Consider the following 22,352-nt stretch of genomic DNA (forward strand, 5'->3'; position numbering starts at 1 on the left):
GACCGTCCAGCCCCGCGCCCAGCCCCTCTCCAGGGCCTGCCTGCCCCGGCTCCCGGCCGGCCGGCCGGCCCCAACGCCTTGCCGAGGGCCAGGGCGGGGCGGGGCCGCTCGGCCAGCCGCCCGGGGGCTTGGGGGGGCCTCCTGGGGCATAAAGGAGTACGCCGGGGGCTCCCGTCCCGCAGGGACATCCTCACGGGGAGGGTGGGGGAACGCGGTGGGGGCGGGGCTGTGCAGGGAGCGGGGCCGCGGGGGTGGCGGTGGTGAGGGGCTGAGTGGGGGCCCCGGGCGGCCCCTGCTCCTCCCCGAGGTGGCGGTCCCAGTGGCCGCTCCCCCCGCGCCCAGCTCCCAGCGCCCCTGCCAGCGTGCCCCTCACCTGCACCCACCCCAGGCCCACAGCGCGCCCCCCCCCCCCACACACACAACGCGCGCGCCCCCGCTCACCGGGAGGCGGGGGCGAGCTGTCCCCTGTCCTTCATTCAACCCTCCCGAGAGACCCAGAGGGGAGCCCCGCCGGAAGCCGCGGGGGGTGGGGGGCCCCAAGGCGCACCCCGGCCGGCCTGCCGGCGCGCACGCACCCACGCGAGGCTCCGTGGGAGCCCGGGTGCAGAGAGCACCGTCGGGCGAGCACTGAGGCCGGGGGCACCCGGATCTCCTGGCCCACGCGACGGGAGTCCCCCATCTTGCGATTCCCAAAGGCGCTGGGCCCGCCCCCGCACCCGGCCCTTGGCGGCGCCCTGGGCAAGAGCCCGCAGGAGAGCCCCGGCGCCCGCCTGGCCAAAGGCACCACGAACCCGTCCGCCACGCGGAAGCGGACCCGCGCACCGCGCAGGGGCAGGCCGACAGACAGGGTCCGGGGGCGCTGGGCAAAGCTGCTCCCGGGGCCTCCCCGGCGTGGGCCGCGGACCCCACGGCCACGCTCCGCCCCCTGCCGCGCACACCTGCTCCCAGAACCGCGGCCACTCGCAGCGGGGCCCCACCGGAGGCGCCCCGACCCTGTCCCTAAGGCGCGGGTGCGTGTGGGTGTGTGCGCGCGCGCGCGCGGCTGTCCCGCCCTCCGGCGGCTCACAGGCTCACACGCAGGCACTGGGAGCCCCTGCGGCCGGTGGGCGGGCGCACACACTGGGAGCCGTGCAGCCACAGCCGCGCGCCTGCGCCCGCCCTGGGTGGCCTTGTGTGCGCCCATCCGGGATCCGGGCGCAGGCGGGCTGTGCAGCGGAGCAGCCGTGCGCGGTGCGGTGCGGGAGGGCAGGCGTCGGGGCCAGCGGGGGCGGGGGCGGGGGCGCGGGCGGACGGGGCTGGCCGCGGGCGGCCGGGCCACTTCTTGAGGGCGGCGGGAGAGCCGCGCCTCCGTCTACGGCCATACCACCCTGAACGCGCCCGATCTCGTCTGATCTCGGAAGCTAAGCAGGGTCGGGCCTGGTTAGTACTTGGATGGGAGACCGCCTGGGAATACCGGGTGCTGTAGGCCTTTTGTGGGGGCGTGGGGCATTTGCTTCTTTACTTTTCTCCCCCTGGCCTTTGGCTTTGGACGCGGGGAAGGGAGGGGTGGGGGGCTGGGCCCTAGCCCCTGGCCCTGGTCCTGCCCATAGCCTCCGGGCCCCCACAACCCAGGTGCCCAGGTGCCCTGCCACTCCCCTGCGCCCGGCCCCCAGGCCTGGGCTGCCTGAGGCTGGCCTGAGCTCCCACCCCTGCCCACTGCCCTCCCCGCCCCCTCCCACAGCTCCTCACCAAGACCGTCCAGCCCCGCGCCCAGCCCCTCTCCAGGGCCTGCCTGCCCCGGCTCCCGGCCGGCCGGCCGGCCCCAACGCCTTGCCGAGGGCCAGGGCGGGGCGGGGCCGCTCGGCCAGCCGCCCGGGGGCTTGGGGGGGCCTCCTGGGGCATAAAGGAGTACGCCGGGGGCTCCCGTCCCGCAGGGACATCCTCACGGGGAGGGTGGGGGAACGCGGTGGGGGCGGGGCTGTGCAGGGAGCGGGGCCGCGGGGGTGGCGGTGGTGAGGGGCTGAGTGGGGGCCCCGGGCGGCCCCTGCTCCTCCCCGAGGTGGCGGTCCCAGTGGCCGCTCCCCCCCGCGCCCAGCTCCCAGCGCCCCTGCCAGCGTGCCCCTCACCTGCACCCACCCCAGGCCCACAGCGCGCCCCCCCCCAGACACACACACACAACGCGCGCGCCCGCGCTCACCGGGAGGCGGGGGCGAGCTGTCCCCTGTCCTTCATTCAACCCTCCCGAGAGACCCAGAGGGGAGCCCCGCCGGAAGCCGCGGGGGGTGGGGGGCCCCAAGGCGCACCCCGGCCGGCCGGCCGGCGCGCACGCACCCACGCGAGGCTCCGTGGGAGCCCGGGTGCAGAGAGCACCGTCGGGCGAGCACTGAGGCCGGGGGCACCCGGATCTCCTGGCCCACGCGACGGGAGTCCCCCATCTTGCGATTCCCAAAGGCGCTGGGCCCGCCCCCGCACCCGGCCCTTGGCGGCGCCCTGGGCAAGAGCCCGCAGGAGAGCCCCGGCGCCCGCCTGGCCAAAGGCACCACGAACCCGTCCGCCACGCGGAAGCGGACCCGCGCACCGCGCAGGGGCAGGCCGACAGACAGGGTCCGGGGGCGCTGGGCAAAGCTGCTCCCGGGGCCTCCCCGGCGTGGGCCGCGGACCCCACGGCCACGCTCCGCCCCCTGCCGCGCACACCTGCTCCCAGAACCGCGGCCACTCGCAGCGGGGCCCCACCGGAGGCGCCCCGACCCTGTCCCTAAGGCGCGGGTGCGTGTGGGTGTGTGCGCGCGCGCGCGGCTGTCCCGGCCTCCGGCGGCTCACAGGCTCACACGCAGGCACTGGGAGCCCCTGCGGCCGGTGGGCGGGCGCACACACTGGGAGCCGTGCAGCCACAGCCGCGCGCCTGCGCCCGCCCTGGGTGGCCTTGTGTGCGCCCATCCGGGATCCGGGCGCAGGCGGGCTGTGCAGCGGAGCAGCCGTGCGCGGTGCGGTGCGGGAGGGCAGGCGTCGGGGCCAGCGGGGGCGGGGGCGGGGGCGCGGGCGGACGGGGCTGGCCGCGGGCGGCCGGGCCACTTCTTGAGGGCGGCGGGAGAGCCGCGCCTCCGTCTACGGCCATACCACCCTGAACGCGCCCGATCTCGTCTGATCTCGGAAGCTAAGCAGGGTCGGGCCTGGTTAGTACTTGGATGGGAGACCGCCTGGGAATACCGGGTGCTGTAGGCCTTTTGTGGGGGCGTGGGGCATTTGCTTCTTTACTTTTCTCCCCCTGGCCTTTGGCTTTGGACGCGGGGAAGGGAGGGGTGGGGGGCTGGGCCCTAGCCCCTGGCCCTGGTCCTGCCCATAGCCTCCGGGCCCCCACAACCCAGGTGCCCAGGTGCCCTGCCACTCCCCTGCGCCCGGCCCCCAGGCCTGGGCTGCCTGAGGCTGGCCTGAGCTCCCACCCCTGCCCACTGCCCTCCCCGCCCCCTCCCACAGCTCCTCACCAAGACCGTCCAGCCCCGCGCCCAGCCCCTCTCCAGGGCCTGCCTGCCCCGGCTCCCGGCCGGCCGGCCGGCCCCAACGCCTTGCCGAGGGCCAGGGCGGGGCGGGGCCGCTCGGCCAGCCGCCCGGGGGCTTGGGGGGGCCTCCTGGGGCATAAAGGAGTACGCCGGGGGCTCCCGTCCCGCAGGGACATCCTCACGGGGAGGGTGGGGGAACGCGGTGGGGGCGGGGCTGTGCAGGGAGCGGGGCCGCGGGGGTGGCGGTGGTGAGGGGCTGAGTGGGGGCCCCGGGCGGCCCCTGCTCCTCCCCGAGGTGGCGGTCCCAGTGGCCGCTCCCCCCGCGCCCAGCTCCCAGCGCCCCTGCCAGCGTGCCCCTCACCTGCACCCACCCGAGGTCCACAGCGCGCCCCCCCCCCCACACACACACAACGCGCGCGCCCCCGCTCACCGGGAGGCGGGGGCGAGCTGTCCCCTGTCCTTCATTCAACCCTCCCGAGAGACCCAGAGGGGAGCCCCGCCGGAAGCCGCGGGGGGTGGGGGGCCCCAAGGCGCACCCCGGCCGGCCTGCCGGCGCGCACGCACCCACGCGAGGCTCCGTGGGAGCCCGGGTGCAGAGAGCACCATCGGGCGAGCACTGAGGCCGGGGGCACCCGGATCTCCTGGCCCACGCGACGGGAGTCCCCCATCTTGCGATTCCCAAAGGCGCTGGGCCCGCCCCCGCACCCGGCCCTTGGCGGCGCCCTGGGCAAGAGCCCGCAGGAGAGCCCCGGCGCCCGCCTGGCCAAAGGCACCACGAACCCGTCCGCCACGCGGAAGCGGACCCGCGCACCGCGCAGGGGCAGGCCGACAGACAGGGTCCGGGGGCGCTGGGCAAAGCTGCTCCCGGGGCCTCCCCGGCGTGGGCCGCGGACCCCACGGCCACGCTCCGCCCCCTGCCGCGCACACCTGCTCCCAGAACCGCGGCCACTCGCAGCGGGGCCCCACCGGAGGCGCCCCGACCCTGTCCCTAAGGCGCGGGTGCGTGTGGGTGTGTGCGCGCGCGCGCGGCTGTCCCGGCCTCCGGCGGCTCACAGGCTCACACGCAGGCACTGGGAGCCCCTGCGGCCGGTGGGCGGGCGCACACACTGGGAGCCGTGCAGCCACAGCCGCGCGCCTGCGCCCGCCCTGGGTGGCCTTGTGTGCGCCCATCCGGGATCCGGGCGCAGGCGGGCTGTGCAGCGGAGCAGCCGTGCGCGGTGCGGTGCGGGAGGGCAGGCGTCGGGGCCAGCGGGGGCGGGGGCGGGGGCGCGGGCGGACGGGGCTGGCCGCGGGCGGCCGGGCCACTTCTTGAGGGCGGCGGGAGAGCCGCGCCTCCGTCTACGGCCATACCACCCTGAACGCGCCCGATCTCGTCTGATCTCGGAAGCTAAGCAGGGTCGGGCCTGGTTAGTACTTGGATGGGAGACCGCCTGGGAATACCGGGTGCTGTAGGCCTTTTGTGGGGGCGTGGGGCATTTGCTTCTTTACTTTTCTCCCCCTGGCCTTTGGCTTTGGACGCGGGGAAGGGAGGGGTGGGGGGCTGGGCCCTAGCCCCTGGCCCTGGTCCTGCCCATAGCCTCCGGGCCCCCACAACCCAGGTGCCCAGGTGCCCTGCCACTCCCCTGCGCCCGGCCCCCAGGCCAGGGCTGCCTGAGGCTGGCCTGAGCTCCCACCCCTGCCCACTGCCCTCCCCGCCCCCTCCCACAGCTCCTCACCAAGACCGTCCAGCCCCGCGCCCAGCCCCTCTCCAGGGCCTGCCTGCCCCGGCTCCCGGCCGGCCGGCCGGCCCCAACGCCTTGCTGAGGGCCAGGGCGGGGCGGGGCCGCTCGGCCAGCCGCCCGGGGGCTTGGGGGGGCCTCCTGGGGCATAAAGGAGTACGCCGGGGGCTCCCGTCCCGCAGGGACATCCTCACGGGGAGGGTGGGGGAACGCGGTGGGGGCGGGGCTGTGCAGGGAGCGGGGCCGCGGGGGTGGCGGTGGTGAGGGGCTGAGTGGGGGCCCCGGGCGGCCCCTGCTCCTCCCCGAGGTGGCGGTCCCAGTGGCCGCTCCCCCCGCGCCCAGCTCCCAGCGCCCCTGCCAGCGTGCCCCTCACCTGCACCCACCCGAGGTCCACAGCGCGCCCCCCCCCCACACACACACAACGCGCGCGCCCCCGCTCACCGGGAGGCGGGGGCGAGCTGTCCCCTGTCCTTCATTCAACCCTCCCGAGAGACCCAGAGGGGAGCCCCGCCGGAAGCCGCGGGGGGTGGGGGGCCCCAAGGCGCACCCCGGCCGGCCTGCCGGCGCGCACGCACCCACGCGAGGCTCCGTGGGAGCCCGGGTGCAGAGAGCACCATCGGGCGAGCACTGAGGCCGGGGGCACCCGGATCTCCTGGCCCACGCGACGGGAGTCCCCCATCTTGCGATTCCCAAAGGCGCTGGGCCCGCCCCCGCACCCGGCCCTTGGCGGCGCCCTGGGCAAGAGCCCGCAGGAGAGCCCCGGCGCCCGCCTGGCCAAAGGCACCACGAACCCGTCCGCCACGCGGAAGCGGACCCGCGCACCGCGCAGGGGCAGGCCGACAGACAGGGTCCGGGGGCGCTGGGCAAAGCTGCTCCCGGGGCCTCCCCGGCGTGGGCCGCGGACCCCACGGCCACGCTCCGCCCCCTGCCGCGCACACCTGCTCCCAGAACCGCGGCCACTCGCAGCGGGGCCCCACCGGAGGCGCCCCGACCCTGTCCCTAAGGCGCGGGTGCGTGTGGGTGTGTGCGCGCGCGCGCGGCTGTCCCGGCCTCCGGCGGCTCACAGGCTCACACGCAGGCACTGGGAGCCCCTGCGGCCGGTGGGCGGGCGCACACACTGGGAGCCGTGCAGCCACAGCCGCGCGCCTGCGCCCGCCCTGGGTGGCCTTGTGTGCGCCCATCCGGGATCCGGGCGCAGGCGGGCTGTGCAGCGGAGCAGCCGTGCGCGGTGCGGTGCGGGAGGGCAGGCGTCGGGGCCAGCGGGGGCGGGGGCGGGGGCGCGGGCGGACGGGGCTGGCCGCGGGCGGCCGGGCCACTTCTTGAGGGCGGCGGGAGAGCCGCGCCTCCGTCTACGGCCATACCACCCTGAACGCGCCCGATCTCGTCTGATCTCGGAAGCTAAGCAGGGTCGGGCCTGGTTAGTACTTGGATGGGAGACCGCCTGGGAATACCGGGTGCTGTAGGCCTTTTGTGGGGGCGTGGGGCATTTGCTTCTTTACTTTTCTCCCCCTGGCCTTTGGCTTTGGACGCGGGGAAGGGAGGGGTGGGGGGCTGGGCCCTAGCCCCTGGCCCTGGTCCTGCCCATAGCCTCCGGGCCCCCACAACCCAGGTGCCCAGGTGCCCTGCCACTCCCCTGCGCCCGGCCCCCAGGCCAGGGCTGCCTGAGGCTGGCCTGAGCTCCCACCCCTGCCCACTGCCCTCCCCGCCCCCTCCCACAGCTCCTCACCAAGACCGTCCAGCCCCGCGCCCAGCCCCTCTCCAGGGCCTGCCTGCCCCGGCTCCCGGCCGGCCGGCCGGCCCCAACGCCTTGCTGAGGGCCAGGGCGGGGCGGGGCCGCTCGGCCAGCCGCCCGGGGGCTTGGGGGGGCCTCCTGGGGCATAAAGGAGTACGCCGGGGGCTCCCGTCCCGCAGGGACATCCTCACGGGGAGGGTGGGGGAACGCGGTGGGGGCGGGGCTGTGCAGGGAGCGGGGCCGCGGGGGTGGCGGTGGTGAGGGGCTGAGTGGGGGCCCCGGGCGGCCCCTGCTCCTCCCCGAGGTGGCGGTCCCAGTGGCCGCTCCCCCCGCGCCCAGCTCCCAGCGCCCCTGCCAGCGTGCCCCTCACCTGCACCCACCCCAGGCCCACAGCGCGCCCCCCCCCAGACACACACACACAACGCGCGCGCCCGCGCTCACCGGGAGGCGGGGGCGAGCTGTCCCCTGTCCTTCATTCAACCCTCCCGAGAGACCCAGAGGGGAGCCCCGCCGGAAGCCGCGGGGGGTGGGGGGCCCCAAGGCGCACCCCGGCCGGCCGGCCGGCGCGCACGCACCCACGCGAGGCTCCGTGGGAGCCCGGGTGCAGAGAGCACCGTCGGGCGAGCACTGAGGCCGGGGGCACCCGGATCTCCTGGCCCACGCGACGGGAGTCCCCCATCTTGCGATTCCCAAAGGCGCTGGGCCCGCCCCCGCACCCGGCCCTTGGCGGCGCCCTGGGCAAGAGCCCGCAGGAGAGCCCCGGCGCCCGCCTGGCCAAAGGCACCACGAACCCGTCCGCCACGCGGAAGCGGACCCGCGCACCGCGCAGGGGCAGGCCGACAGACAGGGTCCGGGGGCGCTGGGCAAAGCTGCTCCCGGGGCCTCCCCGGCGTGGGCCGCGGACCCCACGGCCACGCTCCGCCCCCTGCCGCGCACACCTGCTCCCAGAACCGCGGCCACTCGCAGCGGGGCCCCACCGGAGGCGCCCCGACCCTGTCCCTAAGGCGCGGGTGCGTGTGGGTGAGTGTGCGCGCGCGCGGCTGTCCCGCCCTCCGGCGGCTCACAGGCTCACACGCAGGCACTGGGAGCCCCTGCGGCCGGTGGGCGGGCGCACACACTGGGAGCCGTGCAGCCACAGCCGCGCGCCTGCGCCCGCCCTGGGTGGCCTTGTGTGCGCCCATCCGGGATCCGGGCGCAGGCGGGCTGTGCAGCGGAGCAGCCGTGCGCGGTGCGGTGCGGGAGGGCAGGCGTCGGGGCCAGCGGGGGCGGGGGCGGGGGCGCGGGCGGACGGGGCTGGCCGCGGGCGGCCGGGCCACTTCTTGAGGGCGGCGGGAGAGCCGCGCCTCCGTCTACGGCCATACCACCCTGAACGCGCCCGATCTCGTCTGATCTCGGAAGCTAAGCAGGGTCGGGCCTGGTTAGTACTTGGATGGGAGACCGCCTGGGAATACCGGGTGCTGTAGGCCTTTTGTGGGGGCGTGGGGCATTTGCTTCTTTACTTTTCTCCCCCTGGCCTTTGGCTTTGGACGCGGGGAAGGGAGGGGTGGGGGGCTGGGCCCTAGCCCCTGGCCCTGGTCCTGCCCATAGCCTCCGGGCCCCCACAACCCAGGTGCCCAGGTGCCCTGCCACTCCCCTGCGCCCGGCCCCCAGGCCTGGGCTGCCTGAGGCTGGCCTGAGCTCCCACCCCTGCCCACTGCCCTCCCCGCCCCCTCCCACAGCTCCTCACCAAGACCGTCCAGCCCCGCGCCCAGCCCCTCTCCAGGGCCTGCCTGCCCCGGCTCCCGGCCGGCCGGCCGGCCCCAAGGCCTTGCTGAGGGCCAGGGCGGGGCGGGGCCGCTCGGCCAGCCGCCCGGGGGCTTGGGGGGGCCTCCTGGGGCATAAAGGAGTACGCCGGGGGCTCCCGTCCCGCAGGGACATCCTCACGGGGAGGGTGGGGGAACGCGGTGGGGGCGGGGCTGTGCAGGGAGCGGGGCCGCGGGGGTGGCGGTGGTGAGGGGCTGAGTGGGGGCCCCGGGCGGCCCCTGCTCCTCCCCGAGGTGGCGGTCCCAGTGGCCGCTGCCCCCGCGCCCAGCTCCCAGCGCCCCTGCCAGCGTGCCCCTCACCTGCACCCACCCCAGGCCCACAGCGCGCCCCCCCCCCCACACACACACACAACGCGCGCGCCCCCGCTCACCGGGAGGCGGGGGCGAGCTGTCCCCTGTCCTTCATTCAACCCTCCCGAGAGACCCAGAGGGGAGCCCCGCCGGAAGCCGCGGGGGGTGGGGGGCCCCAAGGCGCACCCCGGCCGGCCGGCCGGCGCGCACGCACCCACGCGAGGCTCCGTGGGAGCCCGGGTGCAGAGAGCACCGTCGGGCGAGCACTGAGGCCGGGGGCACCCGGATCTCCTGGCCCACGCGACGGGAGTCCCCCATCTTGCGATTCCCAAAGGCGCTGGGCCCGCCCCCGCACCCGGCCCTTGGCGGCGCCCTGGGCAAGAGCCCGCAGGAGAGCCCCGGCGCCCGCCTGGCCAAAGGCACCACGAACCCGTCCGCCACGCGGAAGCGGACCCGCGCACCGCGCAGGGGCAGGCCGACAGACAGGGTCCGGGGGCGCTGGGCAAAGCTGCTCCCGGGGCCTCCCCGGCGTGGGCCGCGGACCCCACGGCCACGCTCCGCCCCCTGCCGCGCACACCTGCTCCCAGAACCGCGGCCACTCGCAGCGGGGCCCCACCGGAGGCGCCCCGACCCTGTCCCTAAGGCGCGGGTGCGTGTGGGTGTGTGCGCGCGCGCGCGGCTGTCCCGGCCTCCGGCGGCTCACAGGCTCACACGCAGGCACTGGGAGCCCCTGCGGCCGGTGGGCGGGCGCACACACTGGGAGCCGTGCAGCCACAGCCGCGCGCCTGCGCCCGCCCTGGGTGGCCTTGTGTGCGCCCATCCGGGATCCGGGCGCAGGCGGGCTGTGCAGCGGAGCAGCCGTGCGCGGTGCGGTGCGGGAGGGCAGGCGTCGGGGCCAGCGGGGGCGGGGGCGGGGGCGCGGGCGGACGGGGCTGGCCGCGGGCGGCCGGGCCACTTCTTGAGGGCGGCGGGAGAGCCGCGCCTCCGTCTACGGCCATACCACCCTGAACGCGCCCGATCTCGTCTGATCTCGGAAGCTAAGCAGGGTCGGGCCTGGTTAGTACTTGGATGGGAGACCGCCTGGGAATACCGGGTGCTGTAGGCCTTTTGTGGGGGCGTGGGGCATTTGCTTCTTTACTTTTCTCCCCCTGGCCTTTGGCTTTGGACGCGGGGAACGGAGGGGTGGGGGGCTGGGCCCTAGCCCCTGGCCCTGGTCCTGCCCATAGCCTCCGGGCCCCCACAACCCAGGTGCCCAGGTGCCCTGCCACTCCCCTGCGCCCGGCCCCCAGGCCTGGGCTGCCTGAGGCTGGCCTGAGCTCCCACCCCTGCCCACTGCCCTCCCCGCCCCCTCCCACAGCTCCTCACCAAGACCGTCCAGCCCCGCGCCCAGCCCCTCTCCAGGGCCTGCCTGCCCCGGCTCCCGGCCGGCCGGCCGGCCCCAACGCCTTGCCGAGGGCCAGGGCGGGGCGGGGCCGCTCGGCCAGCCGCCCGGGGGCTTGGGGGGGCCTCCTGGGGCATAAAGGAGTACGCCGGGGGCTCCCGTCCCGCAGGGACATCCTCACGGGGAGGGTGGGGGAACGCGGTGGGGGCGGGGCTGTGCAGGGAGCGGGGCCGCGGGGGGTGGCGGTGGTGAGGGGCTGAGTGGGGGCCCCGGGCGGCCCCTGCTCCTCCCCGAGGTGGCGGTCCCAGTGGCCGCTCCCCCCGCGCCCAGCTCCCAGCGCCCCTGCCAGCGTGCCCCTCACCTGCACCCACCCCAGGCCCACAGCGCGCCCCCCCCCAGACACACACACACAACGCGCGCGCCCGCGCTCACCGGGAGGCGGGGGCGAGCTGTCCCCTGTCCTTCATTCAACCCTCCCGAGAGACCCAGAGGGGAGCCCCGCCGGAAGCCGCGGGGGGTGGGGGGCCCCAAGGCGCACCCCGGCCGGCCGGCCGGCGCGCACGCACCCACGCGAGGCTCCGTGGGAGCCCGGGTGCAGAGAGCACCGTCGGGCGAGCACTGAGGCCGGGGGCACCCGGATCTCCTGGCCCACGCGACGGGAGTCCCCCATCTTGCGATTCCCAAAGGCGCTGGGCCCGCCCCCGCACCCGGCCCTTGGCGGCGCCCTGGGCAAGAGCCCGCAGGAGAGCCCCGGCGCCCGCCTGGCCAAAGGCACCACGAACCCGTCCGCCACGCGGAAGCGGACCCGCGCACCGCGCAGGGGCAGGCCGACAGACAGGGTCCGGGGGCGCTGGGCAAAGCTGCTCCCGGGGCCTCCCCGGCGTGGGCCGCGGACCCCACGGCCACGCTCCGCCCCCTGCCGCGCACACCTGCTCCCAGAACCGCGGCCACTCGCAGCGGGGCCCCACCGGAGGCGCCCCGACCCTGTCCCTAAGGCGCGGGTGCGTGTGGGTGAGTGTGCGCGCGCGCGGCTGTCCCGCCCTCCGGCGGCTCACAGGCTCACACGCAGGCACTGGGAGCCCCTGCGGCCGGTGGGCGGGCGCACACACTGGGAGCCGTGCAGCCACAGCCGCGCGCCTGCGCCCGCCCTGGGTGGCCTTGTGTGCGCCCATCCGGGATCCGGGCGCAGGCGGGCTGTGCAGCGGAGCAGCCGTGCGCGGTGCGGTGCGGGAGGGCAGGCGTCGGGGCCAGCGGGGGCGGGGGCGGGGGCGCGGGCGGACGGGGCTGGCCGCGGGCGGCCGGGCCACTTCTTGAGGGCGGCGGGAGAGCCACGCCTCCGTCTACGGCCATACCACCCTGAACGCGCCCGATCTCGTCTGATCTCGGAAGCTAAGCAGGGTCGGGCCTGGTTAGTACTTGGATGGGAGACCGCCTGGGAATACCGGGTGCTGTAGGCCTTTTGTGGGGGCGTGGGGCATTTGCTTCTTTACTTTTCTCCCCCTGGCCTTTGGCTTTGGACGCGGGGAAGGGAGGGGTGGGGGGCTGGGCCCTAGCCCCTGGCCCTGGTCCTGCCCATAGCCTCCGGGCCCCCACAACCCAGGTGCCCAGGTGCCCTGCCACTCCCCTGCGCCCGGCCCCCAGGCCTGGGCTGCCTGAGGCTGGCCTGAGCTCCCACCCCTGCCCACTGCCCTCCCCGCCCCCTCCCACAGCTCCTCACCAAGACCGTCCAGCCCCGCGCCCAGCCCCTCTCCAGGGCCTGCCTGCCCCGGCTCCCGGCCGGCCGGCCGGCCCCAAGGCCTTGCCGAGGGCCAGGGCGGGGCGGGGCCGCTCGGCCAGCCGCCCGGGGGCTTGGGGGGGCCTCCTGGGGCATAAAGGAGTACGCCGGGGGCTCCCGTCCCGCAGGGACATCCTCACGGGGAGGGTGGGGGAACGCGGTGGGGGCGGGGCTGTGCAGGGAGCGGGGCCGCGGGGGTGGCGGTGGTGAGGGGCTGAGTGGGGGCCCCGGGCGGCCCCTGCTCCTCCCCGAGGTGGCGGTCCCAGTGGCCGCTGCCCCCCGCGCCCAGCTCCCAGCGCCCCTGCCAGCGTGCCCCTCACCTGCACCCACCCCAGGCCCACAGCGCGCCCCCCCCCCCACACACACACACAACGCGCGCGCCCCCGCTCACCGGGAGGCGGGGGCGAGCTGTCCCCTGTCCTTCATTCAACCCTCCCGAGAGACCCAGAGGGGAGCCCCGCCGGAAGCCGCGGGGGGTGGGGGGCCCCAAGGCGCACCCCGGCCGGCCGGCCGGCGCGCACGCACCCACGCGAGGCTCCGTGGGAGCCCGGGTGCAGAGAGCACCGTCGGGCGAGCACTGAGGCCGGGGGCACCCGGATCTCCTGGCCCACGCGACGGGAGTCCCCCATCTTGCGATTCCCAAAGGCGCTGGGCCCGCCCCCGCACCCGGCCCTTGGCGGCGCCCCGGGCAAGAGCCCGCAGGAGAGCCCCGGCGCCCGCCTGGCCAAAGGCACCACGAACCCGTCCGCCACGCGGAAGCGGACCCGCGCACCGCGCAGGGGCAGGCCGACAGACAGGGTCCGGGGGCGCTGGGCAAAGCTGCTCCCGGGGCCTCCCCGGCGTGGGCCGCGGACCCCACGGCCACGCTCCGCCCCCTGCCGCGCACACCTGCTCCCAGAACCGCGGCCACTCGCAGCGGGGCCCCACCGGAGGCGCCCCGACCCTGTCCCTAAGGCGCGGGTGCGTGTGGGTGTGTGCGCGCGCGCGCGGCTGTCCCGGCCTCCGGCGGCTCACAGGCTCACACGCAGGCACTGGGAGCCCCTGCGGCCGGTGGGCGGGCGCACACACTGGGAGCCGTGCAGCCACAGCCGCGCGCCTGCGCCCGCCCTGGGTGGCCTTGTGTGCGCCCATCCGGGATCCGGGCGCAGGCGGGCTGTGCAGCGGAGCAGCCGTGCGCGGTGCGGTGCGGGAGGGCAGGCGTCGGGGCCAGCGGGGGCGGGGGCGGGGGCGCGGGCGGACGGGGCTGGCCGCGGGCGGCCGGGCCACTTCTTGAGGGCGGCGGGAGAGCCGCGCCTCCGTCTACGGCCATACCACCCTGAACGCGCCCGATCTCGTCTGATCTCGGAAGCTAAGCAGGGTCGGGCCTGGTTAGTACTTGGATGGGAGACCGCCTGGGAATACCGGGTGCTGTAGGCCTTTTGTGGGGGCGTGGGGCATTTGCTTCTTTACTTTTCTCCCCCTGGCCTTTGGCTTTGGACGCGGGGAAGGGAGGGGTGGGGGGCTGGGCCCTAGCCCCTGGCCCTGGTCCTGCCCATAGCCTCCGGGCCCCCACAACCCAGGTGCCCAGGTGCCCTGCCACTCCCCTGCGCCCGGCCCCCAGGCCTGGGCTGCCTGAGGCTGGCCTGAGCTCCCACCCCTGCCCACTGCCCTCCCCGCCCCCTCCCACAGCTCCTCACCAAGACCGTCCAGCCCCGCGCCCAGCCCCTCTCCAGGGCCTGCCTGCCCCGGCTCCCGGCCGGCCGGCCGGCCCCAAGGCCTTGCTGAGGGCCAGGGCGGGGCGGGGCCGCTCGGCCAGCCGCCCGGGGGCTTGGGGGGGCCTCCTGGGGCATAAAGGAGTACGCCGGGGGCTCCCGTCCCGCAGGGACATCCTCACGGGGAGGGTGGGGGAACGCGGTGGGGGCGGGGCTGTGCAGGGAGCGGGACCGCGGGGGTGGCGGTGGTGAGGGGCTGAGTGGGGGCCCCGGGCGGCCCCTGCTCCTCCCCGAGGTGGCGGTCCCAGTGGCCGCTGCCCCCGCGCCCAGCTCCCAGCGCCCCTGCCAGCGTGCCCCTCACCTGCACCCACCCCAGGCCCACAGCGCGCCCCCCCCACACACACACACACAACGCGCGCGCCCCCGCTCACCGGGAGGCGGGGGCGAGCTGTCCCCTGTCCTTCATTCAACCCTCCCGAGAGACCCAGAGGGGAGCCCCGCCGGAAGCCGCGGGGGGTGGGGGGCCCCAAGGCGCACCCCGGCCGGCCGGCCGGCGCGCACGCACCCACGCGAGGCTCCGTGGGAGCCCGGGTGCAGAGAGCACCGTCGGGCGAGCACTGAGGCCGGGGGCACCCGGATCTCCTGGCCCACGCGACGGGAGTCCCCCATCTTGCGATTCCCAAAGGCGCTGGGCCCGCCCCCGCACCCGGCCCTTGGCGGCGCCCTGGGCAAGAGCCCGCAGGAGAGCCCCGGCGCCCGCCTGGCCAAAGGCACCACGAACCCGTCCGCCACGCGGAAGCGGACCCGCGCACCGCGCAGGGGCAGGCCGACAGACAGGGTCCGGGGGCGCTGGGCAAAGCTGCTCCCGGGGCCTCCCCGGCGTGGGCCGCGGACCCCACGGCCACGCTCCGCCCCCTGCCGCGCACACCTGCTCCCAGAACCGCGGCCACTCGCAGCGGGGCCCCACCGGAGGCGCCCCGACCCTGTCCCTAAGGCGCGGGTGCGTGTGGGTGAGTGTGCGCGCGCGCGGCTGTCCCGCCCTCCGGCGGCTCACAGGCTCACACGCAGGCACTGGGAGCCCCTGCGGCCGGTGGGCGGGCGCACACACTGGGAGCCGTGCAGCCACAGCCGCGCGCCTGCGCCCGCCCTGGGTGGCCTTGTGTGCGCCCATCCGGGATCCGGGCGCAGGCGGGCTGTGCAGCGGAGCAGCCGTGCGCGGTGCGGTGCGGGAGGGCAGGCGTCGGGGCCAGCGGGGGCGGGGGCGGGGGCGCGGGCGGACGGGGCTGGCCGCGGGCGGCCGGGCCACTTCTTGAGGGCGGCGGGAGAGCCACGCCTCCGTCTACGGCCATACCACCCTGAACGCGCCCGATCTCGTCTGATCTCGGAAGCTAAGCAGGGTCGGGCCTGGTTAGTACTTGGATGGGAGACCGCCTGGGAATACCGGGTGCTGTAGGCCTTTTGTGGGGGCGTGGGGCATTTGCTTCTTTACTTTTCTCCCCCTGGCCTTTGGCTTTGGACGCGGGGAAGGGAGGGGTGGGGGGCTGGGCCCTAGCCCCTGGCCCTGGTCCTGCCCATAGCCTCCGGGCCCCCACAACCCAGGTGCCCAGGTGCCCTGCCACTCCCCTGCGCCCGGCCCCCAGGCCTGGGCTGCCTGAGGCTGGCCTGAGCTCCCACCCCTGCCCACTGCCCTCCCCGCCCCCTCCCACAGCTCCTCACCAAGACCGTCCAGCCCCGCGCCCAGCCCCTCTCCAGGGCCTGCCTGCCCCGGCTCCCGGCCGGCCGGCCGGCCCCAAGGCCTTGCCGAGGGCCAGGGCGGGGCGGGGCCGCTCGGCCAGCCGCCCGGGGGCTTGGGGGGGCCTCCTGGGGCATAAAGGAGTACGCCGGGGGCTCCCGTCCCGCAGGGACATCCTCACGGGGAGGGTGGGGGAACGCGGTGGGGGCGGGGCTGTGCAGGGAGCGGGGCCGCGGGGGTGGCGGTGGTGAGGGGCTGAGTGGGGGCCCCGGGCGGCCCCTGCTCCTCCCCGAGGTGGCGGTCCCAGTGGCCGCTGCCCCCGCGCCCAGCTCCCAGCGCCCCTGCCAGCGTGCCCCTCACCTGCACCCACCCCAGGCCCACAGCGCGCCCCCCCCCCCCACACACACACACAACGCGCGCGCCCCCGCTCACCGGGAGGCGGGGGCGAGCTGTCCCCTGTCCTTCATTCAACCCTCCCGAGAGACCCAGAGGGGAGCCCCGCCGGAAGCCGCGGGGGGTGGGGGGCCCCAAGGCGCACCCCGGCCGGCCGGCCGGCGCGCACGCACCCACGCGAGGCTCCGTGGGAGCCCGGGTGCAGAGAGCACCGTCGGGCGAGCACTGAGGCCGGGGGCACCCGGATCTCCTGGCCCACGCGACGGGAGTCCCCCATCTTGCGATTCCCAAAGGCGCTGGGCCCGCCCCCGCACCCGGCCCTTGGCGGCGCCCCGGGCAAGAGCCCGCAGGAGAGCCCCGGCGCCCGCCTGGCCAAAGGCACCACGAACCCGTCCGCCACGCGGAAGCGGACCCGCGCACCGCGCAGGGGCAGGCCGACAGACAGGGTCCGGGGGCGCTGGGCAAAGCTGCTCCCGGGGCCTCCCCGGCGTGGGCCGCGGACCCCACGGCCACGCTCCGCCCCCTGCCGCGCACACCTGCTCCCAGAACCGCGGCCACTCGCAGCGGGGCCCCACCGGAGGCGCCCCGACCCTGTCCCTAAGGCGCGGGTGCGTGTGGGTGTGTGCGCGCGCGCGCGGCTGTCCCGGCCTCCGGCGGCTCACAGGCTCACACGCAGGCACTGGGAGCCCCTGCGGCCGGTGGGCGGGCGCACACACTGGGAGCCGTGCAGCCACAGCCGCGCGCCTGCGCCCGCCCTGGGTGGCCTTGTGTGCGCCCATCCGGGATCCGGGCGCAGGCGGGCTGTGCAGCGGAGCAGCCGTGCGCGGTGCGGTGCGGGAGGGCAGGCGTCGGGGCCAGCGGGGGCGGGGGCGGGGGCGCGGGCGGACGGGGCTGGCCGCGGGCGGCCGGGCCACTTCTTGAGGGCGGCGGGAGAGCCGCGCCTCCGTCTACGGCCATACCACCCTGAACGCGCCCGATCTCGTCTGATCTCGGAAGCTAAGCAGGGTCGGGCCTGGTTAGTACTTGGATGGGAGACCGCCTGGGAATACCGGGTGCTGTAGGCCTTTTGTGGGGGCGTGGGGCATTTGCTTCTTTACTTTTCTCCCCCTGGCCTTTGGCTTTGGACGCGGGGAAGGGAGGGGTGGGGGGCTGGGCCCTAGCCCCTGGCCCTGGTCCTGCCCATAGCCTCCGGGCCCCCACAACCCAGGTGCCCAGGTGCCTTGCCACTCCCCTGCGCCCGGCCCCCAGGCCTGGGCTGCCTGAGGCTGGCCTGAGCTCCCACCCCTGCCCACTGCCCTCCCCGCCCCCTCCCACAGCTCCTCACCAAGACCGTCCAGCCCCGCGCCCAGCCCCTCTCCAGGGCCTGCCTGCCCCGGCTCCCGGCCGGCCGGCCGGCCCCAAGGCCTTGCTGAGGGCCAGGGCGGGGCGGGGCCGCTCGGCCAGCCGCCCGGGGGCTTGGGGGGGCCTCCTGGGGCATAAAGGAGTACGCCGGGGGCTCCCGTCCCGCAGGGACATCCTCACGGGGAGGGTGGGGGAACGCGGTGGGGGCGGGGCTGTGCAGGGAGCGGGACCGCGGGGGTGGCGGTGGTGAGGGGCTGAGTGGGGGCCCCGGGCGGCCCCTGCTCCTCCCCGAGGTGGCGGTCCCAGTGGCCGCTGCCCCCGCGCCCAGCTCCCAGCGCCCCTGCCAGCGTGCCCCTCACCTGCACCCACCCCAGGCCCACAGCGCGCCCCCCCCACACACACACACACAACGCGCGCGCCCCCGCTCACCGGGAGGCGGGGGCGAGCTGTCCCCTGTCCTTCATTCAACCCTCCCGAGAGACCCAGAGGGGAGCCCCGCCGGAAGCCGCGGGGGGTGGGGGGCCCCAAGGCGCACCCCGGCCGGCCGGCCGGCGCGCACGCACCCACGCGAGGCTCCGTGGGAGCCCGGGTGCAGAGAGCACCGTCGGGCGAGCACTGAGGCCGGGGGCACCCGGATCTCCTGGCCCACGCGACGGGAGTCCCCCATCTTGCGATTCCCAAAGGCGCTGGGCCCGCCCCCGCACCCGGCCCTTGGCGGCGCCCTGGGCAAGAGCCCGCAGGAGAGCCCCGGCGCCCGCCTGGCCAAAGGCACCACGAACCCGTCCGCCACGCGGAAGCGGACCCGCGCACCGCGCAGGGGCAGGCCGACAGACAGGGTCCGGGGGCGCTGGGCAAAGCTGCTCCCGGGGCCTCCCCGGCGTGGGCCGCGGACCCCACGGCCACGCTCCGCCCCCTGCCGCGCACACCTGCTCCCAGAACCGCGGCCACTCGCAGCGGGGCCCCACCGGAGGCGCCCCGACCCTGTCCCTAAGGCGCGGGTGCGTGTGGGTGTGTGCGCGCGCGCGCGCGGCTGTCCCGGCCTCCGGCGGCTCACAGGCTCACACGCAGGCACTGGGAGCCCCTGCGGCCGGTGGGCGGGCGCACACACTGGGAGCCGTGCAGCCACAGCCGCGCGCCTGCGCCCGCCCTGGGTGGCCTTGTGTGCGCCCATCCGGGATCCGGGCGCAGGCGGGCTGTGCAGCGGAGCAGCCGTGCGCGGTGCGGTGCGGGAGGGCAGGCGTCGGGGCCAGCGGGGGCGGGGGCGGGGGCGCGGGCGGACGGGGCTGGCCGCGGGCGGCCGGGCCACTTCTTGAGGGCGGCGGGAGAGCCGCGCCTCCGTCTACGGCCATACCACCCTGAACGCGCCCGATCTCGTCTGATCTCGGAAGCTAAGCAGGGTCGGGCCTGGTTAGTACTTGGATGGGAGACCGCCTGGGAATACCGGGTGCTGTAGGCCTTTTGTGGGGGCGTGGGGCATTTGCTTCTTTACTTTTCTCCCCCTGGCCTTTGGCTTTGGACGCGGGGAAGGGAGGGGTGGGGGGCTGGGCCCTAGCCCCTGGCCCTGGTCCTGCCCATAGCCTCCGGGCCCCCACAACCCAGGTGCCCAGGTGCCCTGCCACTCCCCTGCGCCCGGCCCCCAGGCCTGGGCTGCCTGAGGCTGGCCTGAGCTCCCACCCCTGCCCACTGCCCTCCCCGCCCCCTCCCACAGCTCCTCACCAAGACCGTCCAGCCCCGCGCCCAGCCCCTCTCCAGGGCCTGCCTGCCCCGGCTCCCGGCCGGCCGGCCGGCCCCAAGGCCTTGCTGAGGGCCAGGGCGGGGCGGGGCCGCTCGGCCAGCCGCCCGGGGGCTTGGGGGGGCCTCCTGGGGCATAAAGGAGTACGCCGGGGGCTCCCGTCCCGCAGGGACATCCTCACGGGGAGGGTGGGGGAACGCGGTGGGGGCGGGGCTGTGCAGGGAGCGGGGCCGCGGGGGTGGCGGTGGTGAGGGGCTGAGTGGGGGCCCCGGGCGGCCCCTGCTCCTCCCCGAGGTGGCGGTCCCAGTGGCCGCTGCCCCCGCGCCCAGCTCCCAGCGCCCCTGCCAGCGTGCCCCTCACCTGCACCCACCCCAGGCCCACAGCGCGCCCCCCCCCCACACACACACACAACGCGCGCGCCCCCGCTCACCGGGAGGCGGGGGCGAGCTGTCCCCTGTCCTTCATTCAACCCTCCCGAGAGACCCAGAGGGGAGCCCCGCCGGAAGCCGCGGGGGGTGGGGGGCCCCAAGGCGCACCCCGGCCGGCCGGCCGGCGCGCACGCACCCACGCGAGGCTCCGTGGGAGCCCGGGTGCAGAGAGCACCGTCGGGCGAGCACTGAGGCCGGGGGCACCCGGATCTCCTGGCCCACGCGACGGGAGTCCCCCATCTTGCGATTCCCAAAGGCGCTGGGCCCGCCCCCGCACCCGGCCCTTGGCGGCGCCCTGGGCAAGAGCCCGCAGGAGAGCCCCGGCGCCCGCCTGGCCAAAGGCACCACGAACCCGTCCGCCACGCGGAAGCGGACCCGCGCACCGCGCAGGGGCAGGCCGACAGACAGGGTCCGGGGGCGCTGGGCAAAGCTGCTCCCGGGGCCTCCCCGGCGTGGGCCGCGGACCCCACGGCCACGCTCCGCCCCCTGCCGCGCACACCTGCTCCCAGAACCGCGGCCACTCGCAGCGGGGCCCCACCGGAGGCGCCCCGACCCTGTCCCTAAGGCGCGGGTGCGTGTGGGTGTGTGCGCGCGCGCGCGGCTGTCCCGGCCTCCGGCGGCTCACAGGCTCACACGCAGGCACTGGGAGCCCCTGCGGCCGGTGGGCGGGCGCACACACTGGGAGCCGTGCAGCCACAGCCGCGCGCCTGCGCCCGCCCTGGGTGGCCTTGTGTGCGCCCATCCGGGATCCGGGCGCAGGCGGGCTGTGCAGCGGAGCAGCCGTGCGCGGTGCGGTGCGGGAGGGCAGGCGTCGGGGCCAGCGGGGGCGGGGGCGGGGGCGCGGGCGGACGGGGCTGGCCGCGGGCGGCCGGGCCACTTCTTGAGGGCGGCGGGAGAGCCGCGCCTCCGTCTACGGCCATACCACCCTGAACGCGCCCGATCTCGTCTGATCTCGGAAGCTAAGCAGGGTCGGGCCTGGTTAGTACTTGGATGGGAGACCGCCTGGGAATACCGGGTGCTGTAGGCCTTTTGTGGGGGCGTGGGGCATTTGCTTCTTTACTTTTCTCCCCCTGGCCTTTGGCTTTGGACGCGGGGAACGGAGGGGTGGGGGGCTGGGCCCTAGCCCCTGGCCCTGGTCCTGCCCATAGCCTCCGGGCCCCCACAACCCAGGTGCCCAGGTGCCCTGCCACTCCCCTGCGCCCGGCCCCCAGGCCTGGGCTGCCTGAGGCTGGCCTGAGCTCCCACCCCTGCCCACTGCCCTCCCCGCCCCCTCCCACAGCTCCTCACCAAGACCGTCCAGCCCCGCGCCCAGCCCCTCTCCAGGGCCTGCCTGCCCCGGCTCCCGGCCGGCCGGCCGGCCCCAACGCCTTGCCGAGGGCCAGGGCGGGGCGGGGCCGCTCGGCCAGCCGCCCGGGGGCTTGGGGGGGCCTCCTGGGGCATAAAGGAGTACGCCGGGGGCTCCCGTCCCGCAGGGACATCCTCACGGGGAGGGTGGGGGAACGCGGTGGGGGCGGGGCTGTGCAGGGAGCGGGGCCGCGGGGGTGGCGGTGGTGAGGGGCTGAGTGGGGGCCCCGGGCGGCCCCTGCTCCTCCCCGAGGTGGCGGTCCCAGTGGCCGCTCCCCCCGCGCCCAGCTCCCAGCGCCCCTGCCAGCGTGCCCCTCACCTGCACCCACCCCAGGCCCACAGCGCGCCCCCCCCCAGACACACACACACAACGCGCGCGCCCGCGCTCACCGGGAGGCGGGGGCGAGCTGTCCCCTGTCCTTCATTCAACCCTCCCGAGAGACCCAGAGGGGAGCCCCGCCGGAAGCCGCGGGGGGTGGGGGGCCCCAAGGCGCACCCCGGCCGGCCGGCCGGCGCGCACGCACCCACGCGAGGCTCCGTGGGAGCCCGGGTGCAGAGAGCACCGTCGGGCGAGCACTGAGGCCGGGGGCACCCGGATCTCCTGGCCCACGCGACGGGAGTCCCCCATCTTGCGATTCCCAAAGGCGCTGGGCCCGCCCCCGCACCCGGCCCTTGGCGGCGCCCTGGGCAAGAGCCCGCAGGAGAGCCCCGGCGCCCGCCTGGCCAAAGGCACCACGAACCCGTCCGCCACGCGGAAGCGGACCCGCGCACCGCGCAGGGGCAGGCCGACAGACAGGGTCCGGGGGCGCTGGGCAAAGCTGCTCCCGGGGCCTCCCCGGCGTGGGCCGCGGACCCCACGGCCACGCTCCGCCCCCTGCCGCGCACACCTGCTCCCAGAACCGCGGCCACTCGCAGCGGGGCCCCACCGGAGGCGCCCCGACCCTGTCCCTAAGGCGCGGGTGCGTGTGGGTGAGTGTGCGCGCGCGCGGCTGTCCCGCCCTCCGGCGGCTCACAGGCTCACACGCAGGCACTGGGAGCCCCTGCGGCCGGTGGGCGGGCGCACACACTGGGAGCCGTGCAGCCACAGCCGCGCGCCTGCGCCCGCCCTGGGTGGCCTTGTGTGCGCCCATCCGGGATCCGGGCGCAGGCGGGCTGTGCAGCGGAGCAGCCGTGCGCGGTGCGGTGCGGGAGGGCAGGCGTCGGGGCCAGCGGGGGCGGGGGCGGGGGCGCGGGCGGACGGGGCTGGCCGCGGGCGGCCGGGCCACTTCTTGAGGGCGGCGGGAGAGCCGCGCCTCCGTCTACGGCCATACCACCCTGAACGCGCCCGATCTCGTCTGATCTCGGAAGCTAAGCAGGGTCGGGCCTGGTTAGTACTTGGATGGGAGACCGCCTGGGAATACCGGGTGCTGTAGGCCTTTTGTGGGGGCGTGGGGCATTTGCTTCTTTACTTTTCTCCCCCTGGCCTTTGGCTTTGGACGCGGGGAACGGAGGGGTGGGGGGCTGGGCCCTAGCCCCTG

At 76.8% G+C, this 22,352-nt stretch overlaps 13 non-coding genes across 13 annotated transcripts; all 13 read left to right on the top strand.

Moving 5' to 3' along the window:
- The first annotated feature begins 1,349 nt into the window (after positions 1-1,349).
- Positions 1,350-1,468, top strand: LOC130025660 (5S ribosomal RNA). Its single transcript, XR_008792781.1, has one exon. It is a non-coding gene; the product is annotated as a 5S ribosomal RNA (ribosomal RNA).
- A 1,614-nt stretch (positions 1,469-3,082) lies between these two features.
- On the top strand, positions 3,083-3,201 carry LOC130025661 (5S ribosomal RNA). Its single transcript, XR_008792782.1, has one exon. It is a non-coding gene; the product is annotated as a 5S ribosomal RNA (ribosomal RNA).
- Positions 3,202-4,812: 1,611 nt separating this feature from the next.
- LOC130025662 (5S ribosomal RNA) lies at positions 4,813-4,931 on the top strand. Its single transcript, XR_008792783.1, has one exon. It is a non-coding gene; the product is annotated as a 5S ribosomal RNA (ribosomal RNA).
- Positions 4,932-6,541: 1,610 nt separating this feature from the next.
- Positions 6,542-6,660, top strand: LOC130025663 (5S ribosomal RNA). The gene has a single exon (XR_008792784.1). It is a non-coding gene; the product is annotated as a 5S ribosomal RNA (ribosomal RNA).
- Positions 6,661-8,273: 1,613 nt separating this feature from the next.
- On the top strand, positions 8,274-8,392 carry LOC130025665 (5S ribosomal RNA). Its single transcript, XR_008792786.1, has one exon. It is a non-coding gene; the product is annotated as a 5S ribosomal RNA (ribosomal RNA).
- A 1,613-nt stretch (positions 8,393-10,005) lies between these two features.
- LOC130025666 (5S ribosomal RNA) lies at positions 10,006-10,124 on the top strand. The gene has a single exon (XR_008792787.1). It is a non-coding gene; the product is annotated as a 5S ribosomal RNA (ribosomal RNA).
- Positions 10,125-11,738: 1,614 nt separating this feature from the next.
- On the top strand, positions 11,739-11,857 carry LOC130025667 (5S ribosomal RNA). The gene has a single exon (XR_008792788.1). It is a non-coding gene; the product is annotated as a 5S ribosomal RNA (ribosomal RNA).
- A 1,614-nt stretch (positions 11,858-13,471) lies between these two features.
- LOC130025668 (5S ribosomal RNA) lies at positions 13,472-13,590 on the top strand. Its single transcript, XR_008792789.1, has one exon. It is a non-coding gene; the product is annotated as a 5S ribosomal RNA (ribosomal RNA).
- Positions 13,591-15,202: 1,612 nt separating this feature from the next.
- LOC130025670 (5S ribosomal RNA) lies at positions 15,203-15,321 on the top strand. The gene has a single exon (XR_008792790.1). It is a non-coding gene; the product is annotated as a 5S ribosomal RNA (ribosomal RNA).
- A 1,614-nt stretch (positions 15,322-16,935) lies between these two features.
- On the top strand, positions 16,936-17,054 carry LOC130025671 (5S ribosomal RNA). The gene has a single exon (XR_008792791.1). It is a non-coding gene; the product is annotated as a 5S ribosomal RNA (ribosomal RNA).
- A 1,614-nt stretch (positions 17,055-18,668) lies between these two features.
- LOC130025672 (5S ribosomal RNA) lies at positions 18,669-18,787 on the top strand. Its single transcript, XR_008792792.1, has one exon. It is a non-coding gene; the product is annotated as a 5S ribosomal RNA (ribosomal RNA).
- A 1,612-nt stretch (positions 18,788-20,399) lies between these two features.
- LOC130025673 (5S ribosomal RNA) lies at positions 20,400-20,518 on the top strand. The gene has a single exon (XR_008792793.1). It is a non-coding gene; the product is annotated as a 5S ribosomal RNA (ribosomal RNA).
- A 1,613-nt stretch (positions 20,519-22,131) lies between these two features.
- LOC130025674 (5S ribosomal RNA) lies at positions 22,132-22,250 on the top strand. The gene has a single exon (XR_008792794.1). It is a non-coding gene; the product is annotated as a 5S ribosomal RNA (ribosomal RNA).
- Positions 22,251-22,352: the final 102 nt, after the last annotated feature.

The sequence above is a fragment of the Sorex fumeus genome, unplaced genomic scaffold (genome assembly GCF_029834395.1).
Source record: "Sorex fumeus unplaced genomic scaffold, SorFum_2.1 ptg000030l, whole genome shotgun sequence".
Lineage (NCBI taxonomy): Eukaryota > Metazoa > Chordata > Mammalia > Eulipotyphla > Soricidae > Sorex > Sorex fumeus.